We start from the raw sequence: 12482 nt of genomic DNA, 5'->3' as shown, positions 1-12482 counted from the left end.
CAACTGTATTAAAGGTGTAAGGAACTATAACACTATTCAGAAGGGTTGAGGATTTTACGATAAAAGGAAAGATAGAGTCCGTTATGAATTTCCAAAAAATGGCTGGTGGTGAGTTAGTAGGGGCTCCAAGATGGATAGGCTTCATCAGGCAGTTTATTGTGATCAGTAATGGTGAGCAATTTAAATTCTGAGCAGCATGTAGAGCGAGAAAGAATATCCATCGACCAGTCAGAATTTGGGAACAGTTACACATCTTATCTCTTACTCTCTTTATTTCTTTTCTTCAAAAATATTGGTCTGTATTGGTCACTAAGTTTGGGTGGGAGCAAATCAAAGCCCGACTGGGCCATATTGAGCTTTGGGGATTTGCCTGGGAGGCTGGAGGGGTTGGGGGGGTGCTGTTTTTGTTACTGCGGGTCCAGTTTTGTAGCAGTGCAGCAGTTTTAAAAGCACTGCAGAGTTCCTTGTATATCCAACAGTTTTCAGTCAACAATGAAAGTGCCAGGATAATTCTGATGATTAACGTACCAGCTGGGGGAAGATGGAGCTTTGTCTAGCAGCAGTTCTGTCTCATCTAAGGTAGCACAGAAGGTAAATATGCCTTCTGCAGAGAACGTGTGCTATTCAGACCACACAACAGTGTTTTATGTGCAGTTCTCAGAGTGATACTGCTTTTGTCACAGAGATTCATAATCTAGCACAGTGAGCTATGAACCACCATCAAAGAGCTGCATGGTTCCGGTTAGAAAGTTATGTTTTTCCCAATCTTTTATTATCCTAATTTTGCTAAAAAGGGTTTGAAGGAGTAGAAATAAATTGTTATTAGTAAAGTCAACCCTAACCTCTGTGTTGCGTTCTGAATCCTGAGTTCATGCTTCCCCAGACCAAGCAGTCTCTCAATGTACATTTTATCCATAATCACGGCTCATTGTAGGTTTCACAGTGGCCTTCCACTTTTCAGTCCTAGCTTTCCTATGGCTGGGGAAAGATGTGCAGGCTGGAGGTGCATAGTGTGGCTGTGCTCCTCCGTGGCTCAGGCAGGAACTGCAGCATTGTCCCAAGGCAACGGTGGCAGACAGCTAGTCTTGTCAACGCAGATGGGCTTGGAGATTCTGTCAGGGCCTCCTCCTGGAATGGGGTGAGCAGATCAAGTCAGGGGCTCGGTCCTTCCTATTCAATGTAGTGGCACAGTCTGTTTCTGTGGTGCAGGTGAAGGACGGCAGCTGAGTCACTTCCAGGTACTGCAACAACAGTGGGTGAGTTCCGATTGCTCCTCTTTGGATACCTTCCCCTTTGTGAATTAAACAAAACGTTTGTTGGGGATTAGGCTGTGGTCTTTTTTGAAAGTAAACATCATGGTTTTATGACCCCAGTTGGCCACCATCCCTTTGATCGTCACCAATCGGAGTGAAGCTCAATTTGCTACATACTTCATTACTATTTATGAGATAGTTTAAGCTGCGACCCACTCCAAATCAGAATTTGATGGACTGACTCATTAGTACATTGCTCAGTTTGTAAAATTATAAACTGGTTGCAAAGATACTGATTATAGTTTTTTTAGACCAGTACTTAATACATCAGGCCCAAAGTTACTTTCTCTAGACAGACAATGACCACCTCATTGTAGTGAATTAGAAGCAGTAGTTTGAGTTTTCACTGCTTCCACTTGACATTTAAAGCAAGCAAGTTCTCTTTTTCCATTCTTTGTTTCTATTTTTCTTTCCTTCTATTCATACTTCCACGCCCCTTCTCTCCTTCTTTCCAGTCTTTTTTACCTTTATATTCTTATGCCATTTTGTGTTTCCTTCTTTCCATATTTACAGCCTTCTTTCAATTCTTTTTTTCTTTCCTTCTTCTCATCATTTCTTCTACCCTTTCTTTTCTCCTTCTTTCCACTAATTTATCATCTACAAACTTCCTTTATTTACTTTCTTCAAGCTTTTTCTTCTTCCCTTTCCCTGATCTTCCATCTCTTATGCTTTCTTCCCATAGAAGTTTCCATCATTCTGTTATGCCATTCTTGTTTCCTCTTTTCTTCTTTCCTTATGCTTTGAATGTATTGTTGTTTTCTCCTTGTCTTCATTTTTAGATATTTTATTTCTATGCTCCTTTCAGTACTTCTTTGTTTCAATTTCTTTATTGCATTTCTTCCATCCATTTTATTTTCCTGCTTTCTTTTGTTTCATCTTCTGCTATTTACTTTCCTCTTGTCTTCCCTCTTCTGTTTCTTACTGTTGTGCTCTCTCTCTCTCTCTCTACATGCTTCTCATATATTAATATTTTACATTACCATAATGTTCCTTCTGTTTCCACCTTAGTTTGCTCTTTTGGCTTCTGGCTTTTGTTAGCCCTGTGAATCACAGATCAAAGTTTGGAATAAGAGTCCTTATTAAATCCAGGAGCACCCACTACTTGATTGCTGGAAATCTTTTGAGGGGTATTCTCTCACATTTTTAGGTTTCGCCTGCATGCGTGCTTGTGCACTACTGGCGAAGTCTTTTGTTACTAAAAAAACAAATCTTCAAAGGGGCTCACATCCCGCCTCTAAACGTTCTCTAACATTTGTTTGTCTGCTCTCAGTCACTTTATCTTGCATTTTTTTGGTTTGCGTTTGCTCTTTGCTGTTCATTTCCTGTTTGTCTTCTGTTTTGTCTTTGTAGACTGTGTGTGCTTTCGACTCTGTGGAGAGTTGACCAAGCACTCCTTCCTGTTGCCGATTTCTCTCAGTTTTCAGATCTACTTTTTTCTTTCGACTGTAGCAAGTTTGTTGAGTGGACATATACTTTCATCCAGTGCCTCCATCTTTCTCAGGAACAGGTGCTGGCGTTTCAGCTATGTCCTTTTGTTTATTCAGGTCTACACCTTGTCTTGTCGGCAGTGTAACATATGGTGATTCCCGCCAATTTATAGTGTTTTGGGTCCATTCACTCTGTCATCTTCTGAAAGTTTTAAAGCACATGATAAGATTTCTGCTGTTTGAAGAGCCAGCCAGCCAGCCTGTTTCATTTTTTCATGTGTATTTTTACAAGTTGTATGGGGATGCTGGTTGGCATATTTACTTTTTTTTTAATGTATTTATGGCGAGATGTTCACGGGTTGTGCACTAGCAAGTGAGTCAGCTTACTGTAGGGTGAGCCAGGTGCGGCCCATCTTTTAGGGCAGAGGGGCCACGTATCCCACCTTTTGCCCCTCATGAAGAGTGTCTCTCAGGCTGAGCAAAGGTCAGCCTGACAGACACTCTTCATTTTTAGCTCAGACAGCCAGGAGTGAGACATGCGCGATTTGCGCAGACTCCTGGCTCCCTGAGCTGAACTTTGCTGGGCTGAGGAGGTCACACCTCCTGTTGGCGTGACCTCCTCGGCTCAGCAAAGGTGCATCGAGGCCCTCCCCTGGGTGACAAGGAAAGCGTCACCCACTGACTTCGACCTGGGCACTTCAGGTTTAAGCCCTGAAGCGCCCAAGGTGAGTGTCAATCAGTTACACTTCGTCACAGAGTAGTGTGGGGTCAGCAGTCTCACTGACCCTATCCCACTCTGTGACGAGGCTGGGACTGCTGCCTTCCCTCATTGGCTGACCTAAGGTGAGGGAAGGCAGCAGTCCCAACCCTCCTGGGACCTCATGGCTGAAGGTAAGTGTGTGTGTGTGATGTTTTAAAATGAATGTTTGGTGCGTGCGTGCATGTTTGAATGTTATGAGTGTTGTTAATGGATGTGCGTGCATTTGTGTGTAAAGAATGAGTGTGTGTGATCTTTTAAAATTAATGTTTGGTGTGTGCATGCATGTTTGAATGTTATGATTGTTAATGGATGTGCGTGCGTGTTTGAAAGAATGAGTGTGTGTGATGTTTTAAAATGAATGTTTGGAGCATGCGTGCATGTTTAATGTTATGAGTGTTGTTAATGGATGTGCGTGTGTGAAAGAATGAGTGTGTGTGAACTTTTAAAATTAATGTTTGGTGCGTGCGTTCATGTTTGAATGTTATGAGTGTTGTTAATGGATGTGCGTGCGTGTCTGTGAGTGAAAGAATGAGTGTGTATGTGTGTGTGTGTGTGCGCTTCCTGCCCCCCCTCCTAAAGCTGCTGGCCTCCACTAGGGTGAGTAGTAAGGTAGGGTTTAACCATTTTGCTTTGTTCATAAATATTTAGCTGTTAGTGATCTGCACTCAACGCATTAAGGTATCCTAATAAATAAGTGGCAGCTTTCCTGTTTTAAATTTCATGATATTGGCACACGAGCATTATAGTGCTTTGGTCTGATAACATTTAAGCTTTCCTGAGTCGTAGCCAGGTCCTCTGGTTTCTTGCAATTGTGTTGGCACTGTGAATTGTGAATATTTATAGATTTACCGCATTTCACACTTAATTCATCATTTTCCACATAATATGCAGATTTTTCCAATTTAACAAAATTGTTTCTTGATCAAACAGTTAAAGAGTTACTGTAAATCCAGCCACACGACTTGCCGCTTATGCTTTGCAAAGCTCAGCTGATCACCTTTGTGTTGCTTAATGCTATATTTGAATATTAAAATGGAACCAGTGAGGTGCACCTAATGTCCAGACTGTTACCAAGTTTACAAATAACAAAATAATCACCAAGCTAACTCATCACAATCTAGCACACTCCAATCTAACCTTTAAAATATACTACAATCACTCCCCTCCAATCTAAACCACTATATAACCACTTTAAACAAATCTACTCCATTCAATCCCACCCCAAAGCAATCATCCACAAAACACTGTACCTTACTACAATATACCACACTACACTTCAATCTACCAAAATCTAACACACCATATCCCTCTCTACCCCTACTCCACTATACACCAATATACCTCACTCATATCTACCCCGACCTACCCATTCCACTCTAAACAAATGTACTGTATTTCAAATGACATAGGCTCACCCCAAACCACATTACACCACTAACTTTTAACTACACTCAACACTAGATGCACTAGTCTACAACATAACTGAAATGCATAACCAAACTAAATAGATCTTGAATAGGCGAAACCTATTGGCTTTGCCAATGCTTTTCGACTTCTGTTGCTGAACGCACTCTTTTGGCCATAGACTTCTAGGCACTTTACACCTGCTAAGCAGTGGTAGCTTGCTTGTGTTCTGTTTTCCTAACATGTTAACATTGGTATACAACTGACTGGCACATGTAATTTACTGGAAAATCCTTAGTATATGGTACTACATGTACCCAGGGCTTGTAGATTAAATGCTAGTAGTTAGCTGCAGCACTCATTGTGCCATCGACTAAAGTAGCATTGTAAAGAATCTGTGTCCAAACCTGCCACAGCAACCTGGGTGTGACGCTTTGAACTGTCATTTCCACTTGTCAAAATAACCATTTTGACAGTCTTAAAATGTCTTAATACTTATATGACGCTCGGACGGAAGGCCTTAAATGTCCATAGGGCAGGGTGCATGGTATTTAAAAGTAGGAGATGTATTTTTAAAGTTTTCTATGTCCTGACAGAGAAAAACCTCCAAAGTTGCTTTTCACTGTGGCAAACTGGCTCTTCCATAGGCTAATCTGATTTAAACTATTATATTTAACATGTGCTAAATTCATTTTGGTAGCAGCTACAAAAATATTTCAAGGACTCATTTATTAGTAATCTAAAATCTAACTTTATGGTCTAGTCAGATTTTATATTACTATTTTAGAAATGGCACTTTTAGCAAATTGTAATTTTCTTTCCTAAAACCTAAAGGCATTCCTGTCAGTGTCCCTATGTCATTGACCCCTGATTGCCCCCATGTGGTGGGATGTGTATTGCTCCCAGACAGTGGACAAAGGGCTCTGGTGCTTAACTTGTGCTTGCTGTTTCCGGTGCTGAGCACCTGCACTTATTTTTGAGGGCTGGCGCTTATTTTTCTGCCTTAAGCATTTACTGCGAGCAAAAGACACATATGGGAAAGACGGAGGAAGAGATAAACGAAAAAGTGTCACAATAGGAGAACGTAGAAAAGAGTGAGCTGAAGGGGCAGGGACTGGCTGTAAATGGATTGAAGAAGCCCGAGATGGCTTCAAGATAACCCTGTCTCAGTATTCTGTGCTTGCACATTTAATTGCAGCAGCCGCCTATTTAAGAGGAGGGCTTTGGGCATCAGCACCTTTTTATTTACAAATTAAGCACTGACTCTGGTTGTGGGGAGGTGGGTCTCCTCCCTTGACAGGATGGTTTAGAGCATGTGCCAAGCCCCTCCCAAGCTTCAGTTGATGCCTACCCTGTCACTGGCAGACAAAGCTCACACCTGAACTTGTTTCCCTTTTGTCTCTCTAGTCAAGCTGGCTCCAATTCCAGTGGGATTGTAGCAACTGACCAGAACTGGTTTATGGGTGGACAAAAGATTGTTTTCTGTCCATAGGCTAGCACTGGATGTAAACGAGAACCACACAGACCTCTACTCAGAACATTCCTAGACCTGAAAAGAATCAGGAGAAGGACTGCCTTGTCTGAAGAGCCTTAAAGACGATTGGACCTGCTTCTCTTGACTCTAGGTCCCCAGACGTGACTCCAGGATACCAGAAGCTATTTCAAGGGTCATTGTCTGACATCCTGTTTAAGCTACAGGCCCACAACTAATTTCCAGATGCCTTTTCTGCTTTCCAGCTGACCAGTCCCAACTGGGCCTAACCTGATCCCCTCTTTTGGCCTCTTTGAGGAATTAAATTCCTTTCAGTTACTTCTGTTAACTCTAAATTAATGAGCGGTTTAGGAACCATATGTGTGAAGAAGTTTGTAGTCGCAGACCTAAAAGTATGAAAAACCACGGGCTTTGCAGCAAAAAACGACATCATAATGCCTTTATGAATTGCAAACAACATTTTGCAAGTCAATCCGAATGACAGATAGAGAGGAAGTGAAAATGACATCCCGTGCTAACTAAGTTTCTCAATTAGACGTGTACTGGTTTGTGACCACAGATGCAGTTGCATATCATGGAAAAGTTTCCAAACTCTCATGATTGGCATAGGGAAATCTGTCCTGTGAACAACTTCATTTTTGTGAATCATGGCAGGCAAACTTGGGGTGTGCAGTGCTCCAGGGGATAGCTGATTGCTTCCCCTGAGGTGTTCCAAAACAGATTTTTTTTAAAGAAGCACTTGATCCTTTAAGGAACTTTAAATACTTTAAAAAAGTAACTTTCCTTCCAATGTGAGAATGCAGATGTAGAGATGGTAGTCTGTTGTTCTTTGCAGGGCACCACCCATGTGTCTGTAGCCAACCACAGGGACCTGCCTGCAACTCAACATTTTTACGTAATAGTACATAGAATGCATTGTAAAATGAAAGTCAAGTTGCAAAACGTTGGTGCACAATCACACTCACTGTTTGTGACCTACATTTTCATATATTATGCCCTCAGTTACATAGCATTCACAATTGTTTGGATTTAATCCAGAAGTGTTGTAACAATGTTTTCCATTTGGATGTTTTTTTTCAAATATTTTGACTATTCTGTTTGAAACAAACCGCAGATTTGGCAGGCAGCATATTTCCTGCTCCTAACAAATGGCAAAGTTTTTTCCATTATTTTTTTTTTAGTGGGTTTCAAATGTGATTATAGAAAGTATGCAAGTCAACCTATTGCCAACCTCTGCTTAATATCTGGCTAACATGGATATGTTTAGGAGTTGCCAGGAGTTGCAATTTGCCGCTTGCCACTTGTGACACCTGCTACTGCCTTTGTAATCCCTTCCTCAGAGGTTTCAAGAACGTGCCAAGAATACAGGGACAACTCACCCTTATTGACATTGGACCTTCAACCTCCATGATTTCAGCCCATACTAATACTGAAGAATAGTATATTATTCACCATTATAGTAATATAAAATGGAACACTAAGAGCTGGAATGTGACCTTCACTTGCAGCTGAGGTAGATAAAATGAAAATAATTTTAAATGTATATTACATACATGCATGTGGGCACGATTGTGTTTATATGAGAGAAAGTTTGGGTGTGTTTGACTTTGTGTGTCTGTTCTATGTGCGAGCCTGTGTGTGGCCAAAAGAGAGTGGGAGTCAGAGTGTCAGGTACAGACTGAGAATACCAGAGGCGGAGTGAATCTGAGTGTCAGAAAGTGAGTATAAGTTGGAGTATGTGAGAATAAGGCCCTCATTACAATCCTGGTGGTCGGTGATAAAGCGGAGGTAATACCGCCAACAGGCCAGTGGTTAAAAAAAATGAAATTATGACCACGGCGGAAACCGCCAACATAGACAGCCACTTTAACACACCGACCCCCACGGCGGTGGCAACAAACACCACGGCGGTAACTGCCAACAGCCAGGCAGAAGACAATGTACCGCCCACAGCATTACAACAGGCCTATCTGCCACCTTTCCCAGGGCGGTACCAACGCCATCAAAAACACGGAAACAGTACACTAAAGGGAAACGACTCACCTCCCGACACGCAAGAAAGAACCATGACACCATGGAGCCCGAGTTGCACATTTTTCCAATGCTGGTGTACCTCCTCATACACCAGGAACACGAATGCCGGCGAAGACGACCACGGTGAGTACTGCACCTAGCACACAAGGGAGGGAGGAAGGAAAAAGAGAGTGACACACACACACAACACGCAACACCTCCACCCTCTCCCCCAACACCATACACACAAACAGATGCAACAACATTACATGTACACCCTGTAACCTTCAGGAATAAAGCAAGGACAAAAGGAATGGATTAAAATGAATTAAATCAATAGACAGTATGTACAATATATACAAAAGGAGGGACAATGCCCACTCCAAAATGTCCGTGGCCCACGGGGCCATAAAACATAGGCCAAGGCCACACTTGTCTCCTGCCTCAATGTTATGTTATGTTATGTTATGTTATATGGACTTGTAAAGCGCATGGCTACCCATACGCTTCCCAGCGCTTATGGCTCAAATAGTAGCGAGAAAAATGAAAAGACGGGAGTTACAACTTAAATAGCCAAGTCTTCAGTGCCTTGCGAAAATTCAGTTCATGGCTTACTTCTCGTAGGTCATGGGGTAAGGAGTTCCACAACTTTGCCACCTGATATGCCAAAGATCTTCCTCCCCATCTAGCTTTCCTTACTTTTGGAATCACTGCCAGGTAGGCAGATAAAGATCTAAGAGGTCTATTATGTACATAGAAGGAGGCTAGAGTCCTCAGCATTACTGGGCCTTTATTATGTTGTGCTTTATGAACATGACACAATATCTTAAATTGTATCCTCTTCTCCAGGGGAAGCCAATGAAGTGAGGCAATTCCTGCTCTTATAGATTGGTGTTTGGGGATTTTCAGAAGCAAACGCGCAGAGGCATTCTGAACTGTCTGTAGTCTTTTAATTACATATCCTGATGCACCAAGAAACAGTGCATTTCCAAAGTCCAATCGTGAACTAATCAGTGCCTGTATGATAATTCTCTTTGCTATAAAAGGTAGAATTGTGAAGACCCTCCTTAAAAGCTTAAGGAAACCAAAGGAAGTCTCAGCTCATCATCATCATTTAACTTTATTTCGGTAAGTAAAAACATACCATAAAAGTACAGTACAAACATCAAAAAAAAAATTGATTTTTAAAATTGGTAAAACACAAAAAATATAAGCACAGTAAAGAATTTAAAAAGATACAAGGAAGTTAAAATCCTAACAGAATAATCAGAATATGTGTCTCCTAAAAATAGAATGTTCCACTCAACAAGGGCCCTATTCCCTGAGTCCATAAATGTTCGATAATACAATAAGACAATGTCTTTATACTAAAATTGAGTACTAAAATCAGACATCAAGAGTCAATAAATATACATACATAGGTCTAAAAGTTAGCTACCCAGTCTTATTCTTTAGAATTGCTAATCTAAGGCGCCAGATTGATTCGAGAAATTTTGCCACTGGTAAAACTACCTGGACAGATGAATCAGATTTTAAAATTCTCTCAACATGAAGATAGGACCTGGCGCCTATAGATTTGCAAAACGGAACGATCCAAAGAGCTCTTTGTTTGTGATATGCATGGCAATGAAAGAGAACATGTGAGATAGACTCTTCACGTTGACAACCCATCGGACAAAACTTAGATCTATTGGTGGAACAAAGCCATTTGTACGTTAAGGAGCACAGAGGGAGGGACCCTCTTCTGAATCTAATAAAAAGAGCTCGCGCAAATGGGGATAGTGCTATATCCATGAAAGGCTCGAATTCGTAATGGCATTTGATTGATAAATAACTATCAGACATAGACAGTAGGACAATCTTAGTAAATTGCACAATCTGAACGTTATGCCAAAAAGCATCCTTCAGTAACTGCACAGCATTTTTAGGAATGGAAAATGGGTCCAACCAATAGGACCCTAGGCCTAGATGGATTAAGGACTCTTTGACATAAGTACACCATTTCGTTTTGCTGATAGTGTTACTGCCCACCAGTTTGAGAAGCCCACAACGAAATGGAGAAAGGGCGTCTGTTGACCAAAGCCGGATCCAATATAGCAAGGGCCTTAAGGCAGCAATCTGCGAGATAGAAAAAAGATTTAAATACATACGGATGGGCAGAGATGGAGTACTGGAGGGAACTTTTAACAACAGTTTCAAAAATTGATTTTCCGCCCTTGCCAAATACCCCAGGTTACAATGGCCCCAAAGTTCGCCACAATATAGGGCCCCCCCACGGGCTTGAGATTTGTATATTTCAAGGGCGGGAGACATTGCAAATTTGGGAGATCTAGAAGCAAATCTTACGATGCCACCCGCCCTTTGCTTCAGGCACAATAAAGATTTCTGGCGGTGTGCATGCCAAAGGTGAGTCTTCCAATTTGGTACCTAAATAGTCGAAAGTGCCCACTCTTTGCAAGGGAGCGCCATCTAGATACACCGGCCTCTTCATTTTGCACCTATTGTCCCCAAAGACCATATATTTAGTTTTTGCTGAGTTGATTTCCAACCCATGGTCCTTGCAAAAATCCAAAAATCGGGAGAGCAATCTGGAAAGGCCCATGGCAGTTCATGAGAGTAACAGGGTGTCATCTGCGAACAGAAGACAGGGGAACTTCTGCCAACCCAAATTCGGGGCATCGCCATAGCTATCTAGAAGGTATGGGATACATGCATTAATAAACAATAAGAATAGGGTAGGAGCAAGAACGCACCCCTGCCTCACACCTCGTGCTGTAGGAAAAGCTGGGGTCAGGTCACCAGCCGAACCCCAGCGAACTCTGGCATAGTTATCAGAATAAAGATCTTTGATAATATTAATCATGGAACCCGGAACTCCAGTATTGCTCAGGACCTCCCAAAGCTTAACACGCGGGACAAGGTCAAACGCAGATTTCAAATCAACAAAGGCCACAAATAAATGGCCTTTGTCTGCGTCTACGATCTTCCACTTGATGGTAGTAAATCGGAAGACCTGATCGATGGTACTAACCTTGTCCCGAAATCCAGCCTGGAGACGACTTAAAACCTGACTTTTTGTTATCCAGTATTTTAATCTGGATAACAACTGGAAGTAGAATATTTTTTGCAAGTTGTCTAATAGACTAATCGGTCTATAGTTCCCAGGGGAACTCTTATCTCCTTTTTTGTGAATGGGGACGATAATAGCAACCTTCCACGAGTCTGGGTAAGATCGAGTTGTCAAAACAATGTTCGACAACCTATTGATGTACTGGGTCCAAACGGATAAGTCTGATTTATGCAAGTCCGATGGAATACCGTCTGTGCCAGGAGCCTTCCCTGTTCTTTGGGCACGAATTGCCAGCTCTGTTTCCTTTAGGGTAAAGGGCAGCACAGGGGGGAGACACAATAGAGAATCAGCAGGAGTGTTGTTCAAATCGGAGCAGGACCCATAGAGTTCCCAAAAGTGGGAGAGCCAAGTTTCTGCATCAATGTGGCATTCAGCAATAGATGAAAGGGTGGGGTCTCTACATGAGACCAAGGTCCAGAAAAGTTTGGGATCACGAGCACTAGCCGCCTCCGCAAGACACTCCCATAAATTTTCCTCATATTTAAGTTTAGATGACTTGCAAGTAGAAGCATAGTTTCTTCTCGCATGTGTAATGGCGTCCCGGCTCTTTAGCTTTAAAGCTTTGGACAAAAGGCTCTTGGCCTCCCGACACTCCTTATAAAACCACTTACAATTAGGCAAAGAAGAATTGTTTTGGGTTGAAGGAGGTTTGGTAAAAAGCTCCTTAAGATCCGCAAAAAGAGCCACATGAGAGGACATAACTTCTGAGGGAGATAGGACAGTAAGGTCATCAAAGAGCTGGTGGCAGGAAACTAAGGCGCGGAGCTTATCATTAAGCAGATTGGATTTAAAAAACGAAGACCATCTCACCACGCGCCTATTGCTGGATAATTCCAGCCAGTCATTGGGAACATCCGAAACATGGGGTGGAGTGAGCCCTATAAAAAGAGTTGCATTATATTAAATTTTTTTTAAGGGGCATGGTCACTAGTGCACCGAGAAC

This window comes from Pleurodeles waltl, chromosome 5, assembly GCF_031143425.1.
Source record: "Pleurodeles waltl isolate 20211129_DDA chromosome 5, aPleWal1.hap1.20221129, whole genome shotgun sequence".
NCBI lineage: Eukaryota > Metazoa > Chordata > Amphibia > Caudata > Salamandridae > Pleurodeles > Pleurodeles waltl.
Note: the sequence above shows the minus strand (reverse complement) of the source record.